The sequence below is a fragment of the Rhyacophila brunnea genome, unplaced genomic scaffold, assembly GCF_057557595.1.
Source record: "Rhyacophila brunnea isolate RB1 unplaced genomic scaffold, BYU_Rbru_1.0 scaffold_22, whole genome shotgun sequence".
Lineage (NCBI taxonomy): Eukaryota > Metazoa > Arthropoda > Insecta > Trichoptera > Rhyacophilidae > Rhyacophila > Rhyacophila brunnea.
Genome location: NW_028232882.1, coordinates 11,763,500 through 11,783,565, shown reverse-complemented (window position 1 = coordinate 11,783,565; position 20,066 = coordinate 11,763,500). Strand labels below are relative to the sequence as shown.

At 34.7% G+C, this 20,066-nt stretch overlaps 1 protein-coding gene across 1 annotated transcript in view; it reads left to right on the top strand.

Annotated features, from left to right (window-relative positions):
• LOC147070044 (uncharacterized) overlaps window positions 1–20,066 on the top strand; it is a 75,880-nt gene that overhangs the window by 18,153 nt on the left and 37,661 nt on the right. The window lies entirely within an intron of this gene.

Below are 20,066 nucleotides of genomic sequence, written 5' to 3'. Positions count from 1 at the left end.
AAATTTGCGGCATTGTAGATTAGCTTCATCTACGAAAGCAATGTTTAGTATAAATAAAGCAGTCATGATTGAATAAAATGAAGCACCAATTATAGGATGAATTGTAAAATAGATAAAACCATTAGACAATAATCAAAATAATTCACAGAATCATAATAAAATACGGAAGAAAACAACTAGGTACCTATGACAATTATCAACAAACACGGGCTGTCAGTTGCAATCTGTAAAACATCGACTCTGGCAAATTTTGCAATCGGTTCGCTAAACTTATGTTAAAATGGCATTCTGTGTACGGATTCGGCGAGATGCTTATATACAAAATCTGGATGAACGCAATTATACGTTTTGCACGCTATCTGGCGTAAAATCGCATTCGAAAATATTGGATGAACAGGGTATTACATTTCGAATAATTCTACAAACTGTCATGTTGTTATCTGTGGTCATTGATAGACCACAGTCAATGCAACGGAAATCAAACAGTTGCATTTTGGCCTTTCAACAATGTAGTCAATATACGCGCGCAACTCCGCGTAACATTCAATCTAAATTCAAATTATAATGTACTGTAAATGCAAATGATAATAAACGTTCCAACTCAACATAAAACCAATGTGATAGTCCTTTATTAATGCCGTGCTTATCAAAATTTTATTTTACAATATAAAACCATGAAAATACCAACACCGTGTATTATTCAACTGTGTCCCGAATATACCATGTCACGCATTACACACCAAGCAACCTTCTACGATACGAAAGTTAACATCAGGGGTAATATCAGCATGTACCTTCATCTCCCCTATAAACAACACAATAAAAAGATCTTATGGAGATAATTGTAAATAATTACAAGATAAAAAGAACTTTCTGTACACAACGTTTTTAAATTTTCTGCTGAATCATATAAATAAATGACCAAAAAAATTTGTACTTGATAGAAATAATACTGAAATGTCATTTTGACATTTCATATTGATTTCCATAGTAACGCACGTATATATTAATAATTTAGTTGCTAGGGCCCCAGATCCCTAGCAACCAATAATAGTGGATTGGATTACGGATTTATTCCGAAATAACTGTTCATACAAAACAGAATTAACTGAAATTGAATTCAATTCTACTTTAAGATGGCTAAAAGTATTAAAAAATGCATTGGCATCGTGTTCTGATATATTCTAAAAGTTTCAAATGTCTAGCTAGTCGGGAAATTAGTTAAAAATCGATTGCAAGATTTGTACTGGACAAAAAAACACCGGACAGACAAGAATACGAGCTAATAAAAACGTTGTAAAAAAAGAGAGAATTTATTGAGAGTTCATGAAGTGTTTTATTTTTGTGGTATTAGAATTAGATAATATATAATATGCTTTGCAGTGTTTGGTCAATGCCACAATATATTATGTGACATCGCATTTAGACATGTGAGGATTGTTACAGTTTTAAGCAACCATCCGAATGTATCCCCGTTAACCGTACGCCATTGACCTACTGCCGACCATAATCCAGGTGGGGTTGATTTTTAATATAATGATATCACGCCAGAGGGCGCGGCGGCTATACGCGTGTACTTTTTACTTTTACACTAGTATCCTATATTGACCAAAGGGATGTTTTACCCAAAGCAGTAAGCTCTTCATATCCGTCGCAATTGTAAACATTATGTATTTTTTCCTTTGTCCATGATTCTTCTGTATGTCAACATTTGGTGACGTCAATAAATCAAGATTTATAATCAGCACTATAATCAACACATAGCACTGCAACCATAACGGAATTGAAATAAAACCTCAAATGTATTTGAAAATTTTGTTATCATTTCGTTATCACGGTTTTAATAAGATCGATTTTTGAAGTTATACTTCTTTTGGCGCGTTTGGGAAATCATATCAAAATGTATTTGTGGCGTATGACATGTAACACATAATTTATTTTTTCACACAAAAAGAACGCACTCGATTGGATTCGAACCACCGATTGTTCGGTTACCAGCCGAGCGCACTACCTTTACGCCACAGTATGATACTGCAATCGTGACGATTATACGGTATAATATTATAGTTTAGAATTGTACCGTTGCCTAGGCAGCGAATTTATTACTGTTGGCCATTTGAAATTCCTTACGTAAATAAACTATTAAACGTCAGTTAGTAATATAAGTTAAAGTGTATAGAAATAAACCAACGGCGTTCAAATAAGCGTCCTTTTTCTTGAGTGTGTAATTTAACAAGATAATTAAGAGCTAGTCAAAGAATCTAGTTTATCACAAGTTCTGTTTTTGTTTTGTTACGCCAAAGAAGTATAACTTCTAACGCGCGTACATAAGTACACACACCGATTTTTTTCGAATAGTTATATTTTTAAGATGTTATAAAAACGTTTTATTCATAACTTTCGGTTAACAAACACAAACTACTGTGTAGGTTCAAAATGTTATTATTTATTAGCTCGTATTCTTATTTGTTCGGTGGTTGTTTGTCCGGTACAAATCTTGCAATCGACTTTTTACTAACTTCCCGACTAGCTAGACATTTGAAACTTTTAGAATATATCATAACACGATGCTAATGCATTTTTTAATACTTTTAGCCATCTTTAAGTAGAATTGATTTCATTTTGAGTTAATTCTGTTTTGAATGAAAAGTTATTTCGATACCATTATTGGTTGCTACGGGGTCCTAGCAACTAAATTATTAAATAATAATATATACGTGCGTTACTATGGAAATCAATATGGAATGACATTTCAGTATTTCTATCAAGTACATTTTTTTTTGATCGTTTAAGCTAGTCAAGTCAAGTTTATATGATTCAACAGAAAATTTAATAACGTTGTAAGTATATAAAAAGTTCTTTTTATCTTGTTATTTATTTTTATCATAACAACATATTATCTAACGTGAATATTTTAACCTGTCTTATACCCCGTTTACACTTGCATGGATTTACCGCTGACTGTACGTTTTATTGCGGCCATAACAAGAAAATGCGCATGCATTATCATGCAAGTTGCAAGATTGCATGCAGGAATCAAGAAAGTTCGAAAGTTTCTCAATTTTCACGCGACAGTTGGGAATGTTCGATATCCGTGCCTGCGCGGTAGAAGGATTGTAGCGAACCTGCCGGTAAAACACGAACTACACCGCGCTGATTTTTAGGTTAACCAAAATTCACTACCGGTCAAAAATAGTACTATAGAATGACAAAATCGCGTCTCGCTTACTCTTGAATTGGCGAGACAATCAGCACTTTTTCGTGTAAACACTTATTATCGCGATAGTTTAAAATATACAATATTGCAGCCAGTAAATCCATGAAAGTGTACAGGCGCTGTTATCTTTCTTCAAAATCGCCTAAAGGAAAAGAATGCGATACCAAAATTCGTCACAAAATATCATAACGTATTAGGGTAGCATGATTTACGAGGAAGTGTTTGATTCCAAACCGTAAACGCACCTGAAAAAATAAAGACTAATTTTAAATATTGAACATTCCAAAAAATGGCTAATTTGTAGTTAGACTTACCCATGCATTGGAAAATCTAATAGAAACTTTTTACGTAAATAATGTATAAGCATGATTTTTTTTAATAATATGTTAATTTACTGTACAATATATTGTGGCGCTTTTAGCAGCGGACTGTAATTTTAAGATACTGTTGGATGATTACGGATCTAGGGGAGGCGGTTTACACAGGATGCCAGACACTGACCTTTATATTGAGGGGGCTGGCGCGCACTGGAGCCGGTTCGGTGTTCACGCACTCACGCACTGGTAAACGGACGGTACACATTTGATGGATGATATATGAGGTTGATTAATGATGATGATAAGTTCAGGATGAGATGATATAGACGCGACGTTCACTCAAACCGTAACAGATTTAGTGCAACGAAGGTCGAACACATCGGTCGTCTCATGACTTGTAACTGTTAGTCGCCCTGGTCTTGTGATAATAATAAATAAGGATTCGAGGTTAGCTGGAAAGAAAGGGTGAATGCGACCTCAATTGGCCCACAATATTTAAACGGTATGTAATTGTATTTTGCGTGAGTTATACGTTTTCCATTGGTGGATGTGCATAGTGGCAGAAGATGCCAAAAGGACAGCGCTCAAAATGGAAAATTTAACGAACCTGAGCGCTAAATAATATTACGAAAATATTAACACATTTATCTAAGTATACGTATATTTATTAAAAATAAGTGTGATAGATTTTTTTTTGTTAGCTCTAGCTCAGATGGTCAAAATAATTTTTCCACGAGGCGGAGCGATTATTTTGGGAATTTCACATACTGGAACGACGCTCCGGTTCATTTCGATCCCTGCAAAAGGATAAACCGTAGTTGCAAAAAAAAAACACTCAAATGTAAAGGATTCATTCGCAATTCTTTTTTATATAAAAAAATCCATCAAGTATCCTTAGTTCATAGTATTTTTTTTTAAATGACGTTTGAAAAAGTAAGCCACACGCCATTTTGTACGAAAATAGCTTCAGAAGTTTTATTATCTCGGAATAAATTGCCCGCAACGAAATAGAATCGGAATATTTTATTTAAATAAGACATTTTTAATATTCACTAGAATATTTTTATTCTTTTTATTCATTGTTTTTTGGTAAATACTTGAGGCGGAAGTAATTTTCTCGAAAAAAATTCACGAGTGACTTCTTGATTTGATCTTAATGTCGCCATTTAACATTTCTGTTTATATTGCTATAATAAATATAATATATTAACCCTCCAAAGAAAAATATAACCACGCAATACAACAAACCTTGCATTTATCCCAGAGTCCAGTGGGATTTCTTTCTTTGGAGGAGGCCTTCACCCGAAGAGGGGTTCTTACAAACCAAACAAACAAACAAACCAAAATATTATTTAAGTTACATATACAAAAATATATACTATATAAACGTTACATTTTAATGGCACTTTTTAATATATAAACATTATTTATCAGTATTATTTACAAAATAAAAATCTTAATATATATATGTATTATACAAAAATATAAAAAAATAAATCATAGATAGATAGATATATATACATAACAGATATAATTATAGGTTATATATACATTAGATATAGTCCATTCACTGTCATTTACTTTTTGTCTGTAAAAAATAAAAAGGCTTTTTTATTTTTTTTTATTTCTTTATTATATTATTTTGTAATACACCACAAGGACTATTATGCTTAGTCCGAACAAAGATATAAAATATGTCAATAAAAAAATATACATTTAAGTGAATGGCCCCACCAAACCATACCGCCCCGCACAACACCCTACGTTTGGATGTAAAGCATATTTTTTTATGACTGGGAATGTATCAGGAGCAATTACCCAAGACTAAGGTCGCCAAACACTCAATTAATGTGCTTCGACTGAATTTACATGACTCTAAGTTAAGGTACACATGGGAGAGATGAGCACTTAGAGGCAATATTAAAAATTGTAGTAAGTATCAAATTAAAGTTAATACAATACTGCCGAAAATTCTAAGTGAAGAGATCTTCACATTGGCAGTATGACGACGCAAATTTTCTAAATGCAATAAAATTGGCCTTTGTGGCGACCAGTTCGGACGGTCCGATGGGCCCAACAGCTGGTTAACTATCCGTCTAAAATATGTATATTGAATAAAAACTGTTCGCAAATATTTGTATACATACCTATATTTAAAATAGTTTTATATAAATTACCATGTCTTTGTCATCCATCGCTGACGGAAAACATATGAGTATTTACTAATAAACAAGTGTAGCTACATTTTGTGGAACAAACATACTCTTTTATCTGAAATGGCTACTCGTGGTATTATTAAATGTTGTTTTGGGTACCTAATGCGCGCAAATTTGTGCCATGTGGTCTGTCCAAAATACATTTAATTTGATATGTGTATCACTATTCTATACGCAAGACTGCGATCCGCAGCTATCGAGGATAGTTTTTCATATGTTTTTATTGAAGTATATATTATAATTGTTACAATAAGTTAGCCGTCTAAACAGTCAAAACTGTATATCTCGCTCTAAAATTTAGCACACCCAAGAGAGGTGCTGTTAAAATATAGCACTTATTGCAACAATTACAACTAACTTATTGTAATTGTTACAATGAGTGCTAATACTTCGATACAAAACTACCCTCGATAGCTACCGATAACGGCCAATAGCAGTCTTGTGTATAGAATAGATGCGCTGGTGAAGTGTTGGGTTTTAAAAGTTTTAAACTAATGACTTCACGTACATTTGAATAGCGGATACAGTTTACATACATTAATTTGTGTTATTTGTATTCCAATATACAATGTACATAGTCTGGACTCTGAATTAGGCATTACGTTAAATATATTTAATGCTTAGATTGTTATGAATCTTTTGGCAATAAATTAACAATGTACTGATGTTAGAATCATATACATAGATGGTTGCCTATTCCGGTTACTCAAAATTCTTTAATGATAAATGGTTTAATTATAATAAGAAGATAAGTTTTTTTCAGTAAATTAAAAACCAATAATTATAGTATATAATTTTTAAAATATTATATATATGTATAATACCCAAATACTTCACAGGTAGTAAAAATAATATTATATAAGATCTGAAATCATTTTTAAACACATTAATAATGGCATGCGTCAAATTTCCTTTTAGGGTAATTTATTTAGAGCCAGGTGAAAAATGGACAAGAAATATAATTTTTAATGAGAACGAAAATTAAATCAGTACAATTTTACATGTAGGATTTTATCTTCTTTAAGCCCCTCCCTCACTGGTGATTTCAGATGTTCATAGTACGTGAAGCACTTAATCACAATTGCCTTCTTCTTCTTTTGCGTATCCACTACTGTCAGTTTCCATTTTCCTCCACGGGACCTAGTTCTGTGCTTTCCACAACCAACTCAGTCCGATGGCGGTTAAATCTAAAATAACATAAGGATAAGTATATGAATTAATTGTTGTCTTGTTAAAATTTCTATATTGAGAATAAACTTATTACTTATACTTAACTATACTAATATAACTATACTATAATACTGTTCAGCATGATACTTTTTATGCGTTCTTGTATACACCATCCGTCCATGTTATGCAGGAACTTGCCTACCGGGATTCCCTTGAAGACCTTGTGGTCCTCTGGATCTCTTGCATATTACAAACCTCCCATCTGAGTCTTCGTATCCTCATAAAAAAAATTATGCATAAGTTACTGAGCTGCGTACCAATGTATGACTGTGCAATGCATGTTTTTCTGTCACCGGGTCAATCTTTCGTCGTAGAGCTTTGTTTTAAAATAAATATGTTGATGGTATTTTCGTATCTATGGAAAACACTATATCATCCACCCATACATAAGTTGTGATTAGACACACAAACATATTATTACAATCGCCTCAACCACTCTTGACCCACTGCTGGATGAAGGTAAACAATGCCTACTAATACTTAATCCAATACAATCATCTTAATCACTCTGTATTCACATATTTTTGTCCTTAGTTAAAGCTAGGCCAGGTACTTCAGCTAAACTTGATTATCTCATAAATCTAGCGGGCTCTTCGTCAACATGACGTGTTTTAATATCTCCTGAGTGGTGAGATTTTTCTAGCATCGTATTCCTTTGCCCATTTACTTATTTATCGATTACCTACTGGTAGAACACATATGTAACGCATGCTAGAAAATGTGTAAGTAAAAGCGATAGAGGGACAAGACGTACAAAACATGCGTATACACGCAAATTCTAAATTTGGAAAATTGGAGAAGTCTTTGAATTTAATCGGGCCGTGAAAGAAAACACATTATACTTTCATAATAGTGTGTTATCACTGTCATCTAAGAGATTTAATGTTTACTACAATAGCGATAGGGTGTTATAACCAAGTGTAACCTTAAATACACAATCAATTAAGAATAGAAACATTATGGTTGTGGAAGAAACCTCAGCAAAGCGTCGCTGCTTGACAAATGAACAAGTTTAGCAATCGCATGCTTGGAAAAATCAGAAGACTAAAAAGACTCCGTTAGGCTGATGCAGCAGCTCACAGACAAGTAATTATTGAGTCTGAAATATCAGAACACAGGCAGTAAAGTTGTAATTATATTATGCTGCACGTCACCTACTATCACGTGACGTCACAGTAAGCTATCGCTAAGGAAAAAAGTGTGTGATGTCGTTTATTTTGTGTTCAAATATTATCAGACTGATGCTCCCATCCCGTAGCACATTTTTAACCTTTAAACGAACATTGTCAGTTAGCAAAATCTGCCGAAATTACCATAAAAACAATGAGGTCACGTCACGTTGTACCGCACTGCATCGACACCTGCATGACTCAATGAACGTTTTTATCATTTTCTACATGCCCACATATTTTCGACTCATGTCAAAATCGCGTGTTTTTTGTTTTTGGCGGTTGGCACTATGTATTTTCTATAAGAATGTACTTAGTATATTATCTATGGTCTGCAGGTTGAGTTATGTTCAAAATATTATCTATAGATGTAATATCGCAAGTAATTTTAACATATGCACACGTAGACACTGTTAAACTTAATTGCAATTAGCATAAATAATAATTCAAAATACTAATACATTAGAGTTGGCACTCTCCATCATAGAATTTACAGAGATGGTGATCATTCAAAATATTCTGCAAAATGATGAAACAACAGACTAAATTTGTCCGTGTGACAGCGTGATAGTACGCGACGTGCATCTCATTATAATCACAACTTAAGACAGAACAAACATGGAAACGTATGGTAGTGAATGAGACAGGGAGAAGAGTTTGATAATTTTGATAAGTAATGACATCTGTGGGTCTATTCTATACTTATCGAACACTAAATTGATAAATAGTATCAAACTTAGGGTAGGTTTGTATCAAAATATTAGCACTTATTGTAACAATTACACGAAGCCGGTTTTTATTGTTGCAATAAGTGCGATATTTTAACAGTAGCAAGATAGGTGCTGTTGAAATATAGCACTTATTGCAACAATAAAAACCGGCTTCGTGTAATTGTTACAATAAGTGCTAATATTTTGATACAAACCTACCCTAAGTTTGATAATATTTTTCACTTTATCACTTTAGCGGTCGATAAGCATAGAATAGACCCACTGATAGTATTGGCTAGAAGTATTTTTTTTTTTTGAATTATTGCCATGTCCTTTTTCGTGCTTCATGCTTTTTCGTATAAGGTGGTTGTTAGTAATTTTGAACAATCACAAACACCCAGGCTTTGAGAAAAACACATAAATATTGTGTGTTCTGGCCGGGAATCGAACCCAGTAACTCTCGGGTGGAAGGCAAGCGCTTACGCACTGCACCACGAGAGCCGCCTAGCTAGTAGTATTATAGTATGTCATAATCTTATATTACTTTAAATTTCCTTCTAAGTCTGAATCAGTGGCGGCTCGATGACTTTCTAGGTGGTGGGTTTAGCCATTAATTATTAAATAAACATAACTACCCACTTTCTCATGTTATACATTATGTAGCAAGCTACTTATAATAATTTGATTTTATTAATTAGGAAATGAGTAATTTTTAAGAATAAATAATATGATTATTTGAGTCGATACTTAATCACATCTAAATGATAACTTAATTAATAATATTAATTATTTTAGACTTACCAGTATCAGTCGACGACATACAGCAAGCGTTTTTACTCACCTAGGGATTATTTTATTCGCTCCCCAGTATGCGTATACTAACGCTAATGCATTCACATCCTTTGTAGAACGAGATTTGTAACGCCATAGCTTTCTTAATTTGTAAATTGGTGTCACCGTAAAATAGGGTGTATTTAATTTAATTAATTATTTTAACACCGCGTAATCACCATCACCCACGGTGGGCGCGCGGTTTAAGCGTTGGACTATAACGCCGTGGGTCCCAGGTTCGAATCCTGGGGTCTGGCAAGTACACATATTTTTTTTCAATTTGTCAGGGTATGGACTTAATAGGTCGAGCAAATGGCTGACAACCATTTCTCGTAAAAACATAATCTGTTAATTCAAACCTTTACTATGTGGAGGCCCATATGATCCTATTAGGATCGGACATGGTCGGGGGATAATCATCATTATGATATTACATAATTGACAATCATTGCTTTATTTATTTTTATAATAATAATAAATATCTCTATAAAATTGCGATGGATTTAGATGGATAAAATAAATTAAATAGTTCATAATATAATCATGCAATTAAGTAGGTATATTATGACAACGATAAAAATATCGGACGTGTATTTTTGACATGACAACGGTGTAGGGATGGTCCCTGCGAACCCTTACGGTAGAGCCGCCCCTGGTCTGAATAATATATTCATTGTATTTTACTTATATTATGTTTTATTATGAATAAACCAAAGAAAGACGCGAACATTGTTCTAAATTTAAAAACGCTTCGTCAATTTTCAAGACCTATGACCTATATTGTGAATTTTTCCCTCCGCGAGAGGCACTGTTGTCACGTGACATGCAGCAGTACGAATTAATCAAATCTAATTTCGCGTTACGACCACTACTACTACCAAGAAAGGCTGTATAATTTATCACTGTAACCATGTATATAGATTATAGAGATATGTATATAGATAGGAAACTAAATGTCCCGTTGTATGCGGGACATTTTAATGACCGCGTTACATAAATCCTGTTAGTAGAAAATGTTTTCGATGTTTTCTGCCGTTAATGAGATGTAACTGAAAAATTAAAAATGGACCTCCATTTTTCAAGAGGCCGTTGCACGTATGAGTGTTGATTTTTGTATATTGTTACTGGGCACTAGTATTAGCAATAGCAAAATCCCTTAAGGGGAATTAATTCCAGGTAAGGGGTAACGTTGACTTAGTATGACTGGATTATATTGTCTAAAGGTAATAGGACCTACGTACATACCTACAGATGAAAAATAAAAAAAACTTAATTTAAGAAACAAACGCATAAACATATTTCTGAAAATAGTGTTATGGAACAGCGGGACTATTTTTATATAAACACATTTAATATATTTTAAACTGATTTTATTAGAAGGTAATTAATATAACATAATATAGCAGATTATGTTTTAGACAAAATAACTTGGTAACAGTATGATTTGATACAGTGATTGAATGCTGTCGATGTGTCCTTATTTAAGGTTGAATTTAAACTTAATTGAAAAGCTATGTTGATTTACGTACGGCATTCTCAGACGACAATTAAGACGATTCATCAGTGAAACGGCAAATAATTTTCAACTATAGGTGCGACGAAATTTTGGACTCGCTGGCATTCGGAGAACGAACGTCGAGGTGTGAATACGTCAATTTGTTTCATGATGGCGACGGGGGTATTAATTCTTAAATCGTGTAAAGATGACTAAAAACGTTACCCATTTAATTGAAAAAGAAAACATGTCAATGAATATATTATTATTGTTACTAATAGAACATTAAATGGACGCATGTTGGATTTATATGACGAATTATATTTCGGTCGGCATGCGTCATTTGCACCCGCGAGCCACGATCTTTTTAGACCATGCCTCAACTATAGCCTACATGTAGCCTTAATATCCGTTAGAATGAAGTATGAAACTATGAGCGATAAAGATCAGTTGAAATATGACCTTTGAATTATGAGCGAGTTCAAAAGAAATTTTTGAGACTCCTTTATTTGAGGTTATATGGATACTATCAGTGGCTTTATCCAACTGGCTTTCTCTTATGTATGCTTACATACTGTAGTTTAAATGCTAGATTCTAGCATCTTCTTCTTCTAGCAGCTAGAAGATATCAATATTTGGCCACGTATTTTTTTCGACTTATACGTGGTGTAAATGAGAACTGTGCCATTCTTGGTAGTATTGACTTGTGTATCAGCATCAGTTATGTGTTCTCCCAAGGAACAGAATTAACCTGCCATTGGTGATGCCAATTGGGAGGGCAATAACTCTGTTCAACCAAATCGCTTCGGATGTTGATATATTCCACCTACGTGAGATGAGATAGGTGGACGGTGTTTTATTAATTCTTAAAATAGGGTCTGCTTAGCTCATTCGGTGTACTTCCTTGTATCTCATTTATATTTTTTTGTATTTACACTTTTCTACTGTTTAATAACTTAATACTGATTTATTTCTTTTTTATATTATAATACTGTTTTAATAATATTTTTTTGTTTCTAAATGTCATGTTATGAACGTCTTAAATTAATAATTTGTACATCTTGACTATATGTTTAAAAAAAAATTGAATATCAAATGCATTCTCAGCCATTCATTACGCATAAGCATAATATAATAAACTCAAAGCAGTGGCGGGCTATAACAATACGTGCGTGTAGCTAGAAATTAAAAAAATATATTACAGATTGGTCACCAATAATTTTTGATTAACAATGTTATTAAGTATGTATATAGTTTAATAAACCGTATGTCGTCCGTTTGTGTTTCTTGAAAGTGTGGTGAGCCTAGTTACAGATAGGCGGTCGGACAGGTTGGATTATTAAAGGGTGTCGAGTCGACACGCCACATTTTTTATTGTCGCGGATGTGACGTCACCGTTACCTTCGCAGACTTGTGAAAGTCTTACGGCAGACGAAACTGGAATACCATAACGTACATAATAATGTGTGCTATTGTATCTAGCAGTGAGGAAGGGTGGAGGTGCACACTAAGCTTTGTCAGTCATACGTATTTTTTTTCATTGAAATAAGACTACTATTTACAGATAGATGGTGTTGGTTAGTTTTTAAAATTCAATTAAACCCTGTGAAAACTTACCTTGTTAAATTACACAATCAAGAAAAAGGGCCGCTTATTGGAGTGCCGTTGGTTTATTTATATACACTTTAACTTATATTACTAAATTTAATAATTATTTTTCGTTGTTTTTATTTTTAAAGTAACAACTGTCACTCTGACGTTTAATCGTCTGTTTAAGGTAGGGAATTTCAAATGGCCGACAATAATAAATTCATTGCTTAGGAAACGGAACATTTTTTTTAGTATCAAACTTGCGTTTGTATACAACTGACTAATTCGCAGCTAACTTCATATTGTCGCGTACTTTCGTAACGGTGTGCACGCGCAGCTCTCAATTTCACTCTCTACCAAACGCCCCGAAAGAAATACAACTTCAAAAATGCAAATAATGCAGAAGCTTCAATATAACAACTACACCCCTGATCGTCTTATCCGAAAATAACCGAGCATCCACATTAAATACTAATTTTTCGAGGGTCTCCAGTAATTTTTTTTTTTTCTAGATGCCTTTATGGATACCTCGCATTTACTATCGAGTTTCTTAAGGACTTTGGCACGCAAACTACTCTACTTGATGCTAGTCAAATGAAAATTGTGCCGGCTGAGAGAATATGCCTTATTGAAAACTGTTCTTCTACCCGCATCGGGTATTGCTGATTTGAATTCGGCCAGGGCCTATGATACCGCCTTGCAAAAACCCTGGAAAATTCTTAGTAGCGCAAGGCGGAGGTGATTCTGATGAATATTTTGTCGTATTCATTGGGAACTGAGGACTGCGATTTGTAGTCGAGTTTTTTCCCGTGGTAAAAGAAATGTCGCATTGGACTAATGTTCTAAGTATATACTTATCCTATCTTATATGATTGCAGTCACTGGATCTGAAAGGCATGAATCATCTTTACATGTCACCATTTATTATTTTTATTCTTTTTATTACATCAATACAGAAATTAAAAAGGGCATCTCTTCCGGCCTCGTTTGCCATGGTCCCCGGAAGGTCTCGAATGTCCGCATCTGCCATCTGTAATAAAAAGTTCAGGTTGTGCCGCTCCTTGCTAAAGATTTGACAATCTAGGAGTAAATGTAAGACGTCCTGGTCGCTTCCGTCGTCGCATGGACACTTTCCATCAGATGTTATTTTAAACCGGTGCAGGTATGCTCGCATGACTCCGTGACCTGTAAGAATCTGAGTCATCTCAAAACACAGTCCCTTATGCACCCTGACGTCTCGTGCTGCTAAAATTGAAGGTAAAAACTTTCGGGTCAACTCCCCTGTCGATGAGTTTATGTATCGTGAGTTCCATTCGTTTTTCACCATGTCTGAAATTGTAATTTTCGCGTAGCTCAGAGGAAATTTGTCATAAGCTACCGCGGTCTTGGGTTCAGAGGCACCATGCCGAGCCAATTTGTCAGCTCTTTCATTTCCTTCTATCCCGGTGTGTCCCCTTATCCAGAATGAACTTGCGGAGTCAGTTCAGAGTACCTGGTAGAAAAATCCCTCCGTAAATCGTAATCATATTAGAGTGCATGCGGCGAAATGCTGCAACGTATCAAATACTTGTGGTTGAGCTTTTTAAAGTGAACTGTAATTATTTTAAGGGAAGACGAGGAAGTCGGATCTAGGGGTGGGGGCGATGGAACAGAATGCCAGACACTGACCTTTGTGATGATGTATGATGGCTCCGTGGTCTGGTTTCAACTTTCGCTCGCGCGGTGTTGTTGTTTTGTGTCACCCAGTTCATGCACTCTCGCACTTTGTGACACAGTTTTATGGATTATATGTGAGGGTGTATGAATGATGATGATATATTATATCTATTGAGTCACTTAAGCGACGGAAAGCTATTAGAAGCCCGCTCACGCCCGCTGTCAAGATGCAACTGCATGTTTTTTGTAACACTGTCTCTCATGATCCATAATTGCTTATTGTTTTCTGGTAACAATAACACTGGGGATTAGGAAGTGGGTGAGGAGATAAGGAGTGGAATGGGAACATAAATGGCCCAACCGACTTGTCTTCATGCAAGGCATGCCCATTGAAATTCAGTGAATGTACATTGTAAGAAAAATGCTGTTGTTTTCACGAAGTTCTGGAGTGATACTTTCTAGCCAATGAAGACCTGATACGATGGCGTAATAAAAACACTTTGTTTCAGCATTTTGTTAAAAATAGCAATTACTCAAGTACTGGTGCCTTTATTGATTCACATTTCCCTGCCCTTACATAAAATGCCGATATCAACATTAAACTGTCGTCGTAATTCATTCAATCTCCCAAGAGACAGTTTACGAACTGTTTTATTGGCCACACTGTTTATATAACTTATTGCAATGGCGTAATAAAATGTCATATTGACTCGGCAGTCTCCTATGGATATCATACTAATCATTTTATCATAGTAAATACACCTAACCCAACATAGATATGTCGTCCAAAATGATTGACAAGAAACGTTTAGTGACGATTAGGGAATCCAATCCCGGACAATTGTCGATACCTATGAATCCCGGGATTAGTAAACATAATCCCAAAACATTCGGGATTAATTTTTTTAGCAATCATTAGTATGTGTACAAAATTATGCTAGTGACGTGTATGTACCTGCAGATATCACAGGGAGAATCGCCGGATGCTCACAAATTCATTTATTTAACCCGCTAGCGGCTGGACGCCACTGACGTTCTGGCACGCGAACGACGTCTAACCGCCAGTGCTACTAACGTGCAAGCAGGCACTTGTTTCTACGCCGAATTTTACGAAGGTTATCTTTTCTTAAATAAATTTAAAAAAAAAATCTGTTTTACTTTCACATTATTATCTATATTATAATTATATTTACTCTATTAAACCCATGTATTTCCAAGATTGAACGTACACAATATTAACTTTAAATGTATTAAATAGTATAATTAATTATACCTGCTAGACATTTTTGACCGATTTTATCAATGCTATTTGCAATGCAAATATTAACTATTACTATCGAAAAAACGCCAATCCCGGGATCGTTAAATTGTAACCCCGAAATCCCGGGATCAAAATTTTGGCTCGGGATTGAATTCCCTAATGACGACCCTATATTAATATCTTTATTTGACGACCTTTGACCTTCTTGGCGACACCTATCGTTTTTATTATATCCTATTTGTATTTTTTTTATTTTAAGGTTACCCACTAATAGATGAAAACTATTATTTTGACATATATATAAATATATTCAAGCAATGTGTTACCCTTATTATAAAATTTACATCCAAACCATTGGAGGATTATTATATAAATTTCTAGTGTTTATTATTTTAAACTTGGTATCTATTGTCTATAGTATTTTACCACGTTTTTCTTAGCTCGTATTCTTGTTTTTCCGGTGGTTGTTTATCCAGTACAACTCTTGCAATCGATTTTTAACTTCCTGACTAGCTAGACATTTTAAACTTTTAGAATATATCAAAACACGATGCCAATGCATTCTTTTAATACTTTTAGCCATCTTTAAGTAGAATTGAATTCATTTTCAGTTAATTCTCTTTTGTAGTTATTTGAAAGTTTTTTAAAAATGTAGTCAAAAGTTATTTCGGAAGAAATCCGTAATCCAATCCACTATTATTATCCACTAGGGGGTGGTCCTAGCAACTAAATTATTCATATATACGTGAGTTACTATGGAAATCAAAATGACATTTCAGTATTCTATATTTATTTGTTTATTGCAAAATAGCAAAAAAATGATTTGTTGACAATTGCCTTATTTGTCCTAAATTATTAATACTACATAGAATTGTCAAGTTTATACGATTCAACAGAAAATTTAAAAACGTGTTATATAAAAAGTTATTTTTATCTTGTAATTATTTTATACATAGCTTATCTATACACGCTTAAATTGAAATGAAATACAGCTAAGCTTTCGGTTATGTTTAAAACTGTAAATACAATCTTGGACTCCGAACTTTTGGGAATGATGGAAATGTTGTCGGCCATTTTACGTAACTTTTAGTAAATCATTTTTCCAATGCATTCCTCGATATCTCGAGAGGGTTCAGAAGAAATTCTTGAGGCTCCTTTACTTCAGTTTGTGTAGGTACTATCCATGCCTTTATCTAACTGACTTTCTCTTAGGTATGCTTAAATACCTACTATAGTCTGCAATTTAGAATAGATATTTATTTAGCTACTAAATGTCTGTCAATTTAACCTACACGCTATGAAGGTGTATGTAGTATAATATAGTAAAATCAAATTATGACCCGATATTTATACCTGAATTCACCACCGAAAATCAAAATAAAACATAACCATATTGAAAATATGCCTACCAAACAAATCGCGGTTGTTATTCGAACTTTTTGCAAGTATAACTTACTATCGAATATTATATGCTGACTTCCTTATAGCCAAATGAATGCTCGATAGTTCTTGGAAGCTTATATCTGGATATATTTATAGAAAACCGCCTATTTTTGTTAAAAGTAATATAATGTATGAAATAAAAATAATTTAAAAAATAAAACAGTCGGTAACAACCAATAAAAAGGTGGGCTAGTAGAGGAAGGATAGTTTCTTCTGTCATTGCGGCCATGAACAATTCCAAATGGTTTTAGTTTAATTTGAAAGTAACGAAACCAACTCGTAAATGAGTTACCTACACTGCCATAAGAATCTAACACCACTCTACCCCTTTGAAACCACAAAACCAAATTGTCATATTTAAGTTGAATTTTCTTCAGTATGGTACGGGATGTAAAGCTTCAAGCGGAAATATCCGAGCCATTTGTATCACTGAATGGCCTAAGGCAAGGTGACGCTCTGGCATGCCTTCTTTTCAATATTGCGCTAGAAAAGGCGATACGGGATGCAAAGATTGATGCCCGTGGCAGCGGCACGATATTTACTAAGCCTGTGCAGCTGCTGGCGTATGCCGATGATATCGACATCATTGCCATATCAGAATTGGCGCTGAAAAAGGCATTCACAGCACTAGAAGCCTCTGCCAAAAGAATGGGTTTACAAATAAACGAGGCAAAAACTAAATACATGCCTGTCTATGTCACACCACGAGAAGTAGCACCAAAGTTAGATATTGGTGCATACAAGTTTGATACGGTCGACAGTTTCATATACCTTGGATCTCTTGTAACTCGACATAATGATATTACAGAAGAAATCAACAAGAGAATCATGTCTGCGAATAAATGCTACTTTGGTCTGTTAAGACATTTTAAGTCCCGCTTACTATCTCGTCGAACTAAAAGCACTCTTTACAAAACACTTGTAAAGCCAGTGCTCACCTACGCATCGGAAACCTGGACATTAACTCTGCGAAAAGAACGAGCCCTGAACATCTTTAAAAGAAAAATTCTCCGCCGTATATATGGACCGATCAGGGATGGCACCAATTGGAGGAGAAGATATAATGCTGAGCTCTACGGACTGTACGAAGATTGCAGCGCAGTTCAATCAATTAAGATTGGGAGACTGCGATGGCTAGGTCATGTGCACCGTATGAATGACAATGAACCGGCAAAGAGAGTGATGTCCAGCAATCCAATAGGACGTAGAAGAAGAGGGAGGCCAAAGATTCGCTGATTAGATGGAGCTGCCAGTGACTGCCGTATTCTGGGGGTACCAAATTGGAAAGCGGCCACACTGGATAGGGACAGGTGGAGGGAGCTGTTGGAGGAGGCTAGGACCCACACCGGGTTGTCGCGCCCCTGATGATGATGATGATGGTACGGGATGTAATCGACTAAACATCAATTACATTTATTACATTACCATGTTCAATCCTAGGAGGATCATAACATGAGCCTCCAGTGACGTCCCGTGGGGGTAGGCAGATTGAGCGTCGCTTGGGGGCGGCAGTTACTCAAAGGGCGGCAAATCGAGGAGAATCATTAGGTATATAATATATAGAAAGCTAAATAAACTTAGCATTTACGGAAATATCTTTCCATTAAAAAAATCAGCTCACTGGTTGGAAACAAAATATATCTATTAATTAGATAAGTACTATACAATTTTCAACGGGACTTTATTTTTTTGTCGGGTTCGCGATGTCTAGTTTACTTCCATTGTCCTTGGACGTCACGTTCTTCACAGTCACTCGCCAGTTATGGAAGTTGTCAGGTGTATTTTTTAAATGTACCTATCTGAAACCGTTGACTCGCAATATTGTCTATTGAAACAGAGATGGAATTAAGTTAGATTTAGTAGTATTGGTAGATACCTTATATCTTGTTAGTAATGTATCCATACAACACAATTCTTAGATATTGGAGTCATGAAAGGATGATAAAAAATACTGTATAAAAAAATGTGGCGGCATTTTGGCACTGCCTAGGGGCGGCATTTTGTCTAGGGACGTCACTGTGAGCCTCCACAATGTAGAACTTGTATTAACAGATTATTTTTTTATGAGAAATGGATGTTAGCATCTTTCCCAACCTAGTAGGTTCATATTTTGGGTCCAATCGCATATTAAAAAATAATATATGAATTTTCCAGATCCGGTATTCGACCCCGGGATCCACAACATTATAAACCGACACGTTACCGTAAATAGTGAAGGAATAGCAAAATGAATAGAGTGCATAATAATAGATCTAAAGTTAATCAACCTCCAGTAACATAACGCCATTATCTGCCATGCAAGGATCAAAGACAATTCTCGTCGCAGACCCCATGATTATATTATTCCTCTGTGTAATCGGCTTATTAACTTCTCTAAAATCATAATAATGACAATTTGTTTCTTATGTTCAAATGCCCTTAAAATAATTAATAAATCTAACTCCGCGCGGAGATATAAAACAACCCTTATGTTTTCTCTTTTTTTATACTAAAAAATAACAATGTCAACCCAAAATTAATGCTCCCAAGCATTTCCCCCCAGGATCCAGTCAAGGGGATATCAATTAATAGGTATGACTGAAATTCATTGTTACATTTTCAAAATTCCTGAAATAGCACCCCAATGACGCAAGTATGATACACTGATCAATGATATTTTTATTATGACCCTGCAAGTACATCGATGTAATTAATTGAGATGTACAGAATGACAAAATCCTTTTTGCAGTTTCATATATTATAATATAACGTAGTAGGTACAAATATACATCGCAAATTAGATATGTGTCTACATATAAATAAACTAATTCGGAACTCAACTGACAGCCGACTGACCAATTAATCTTGTTCAACTGTAATATATTTATTACGACACACTGTGGACACCCAGCTACATATATATATACGACATATAATATAATCTAAATATAA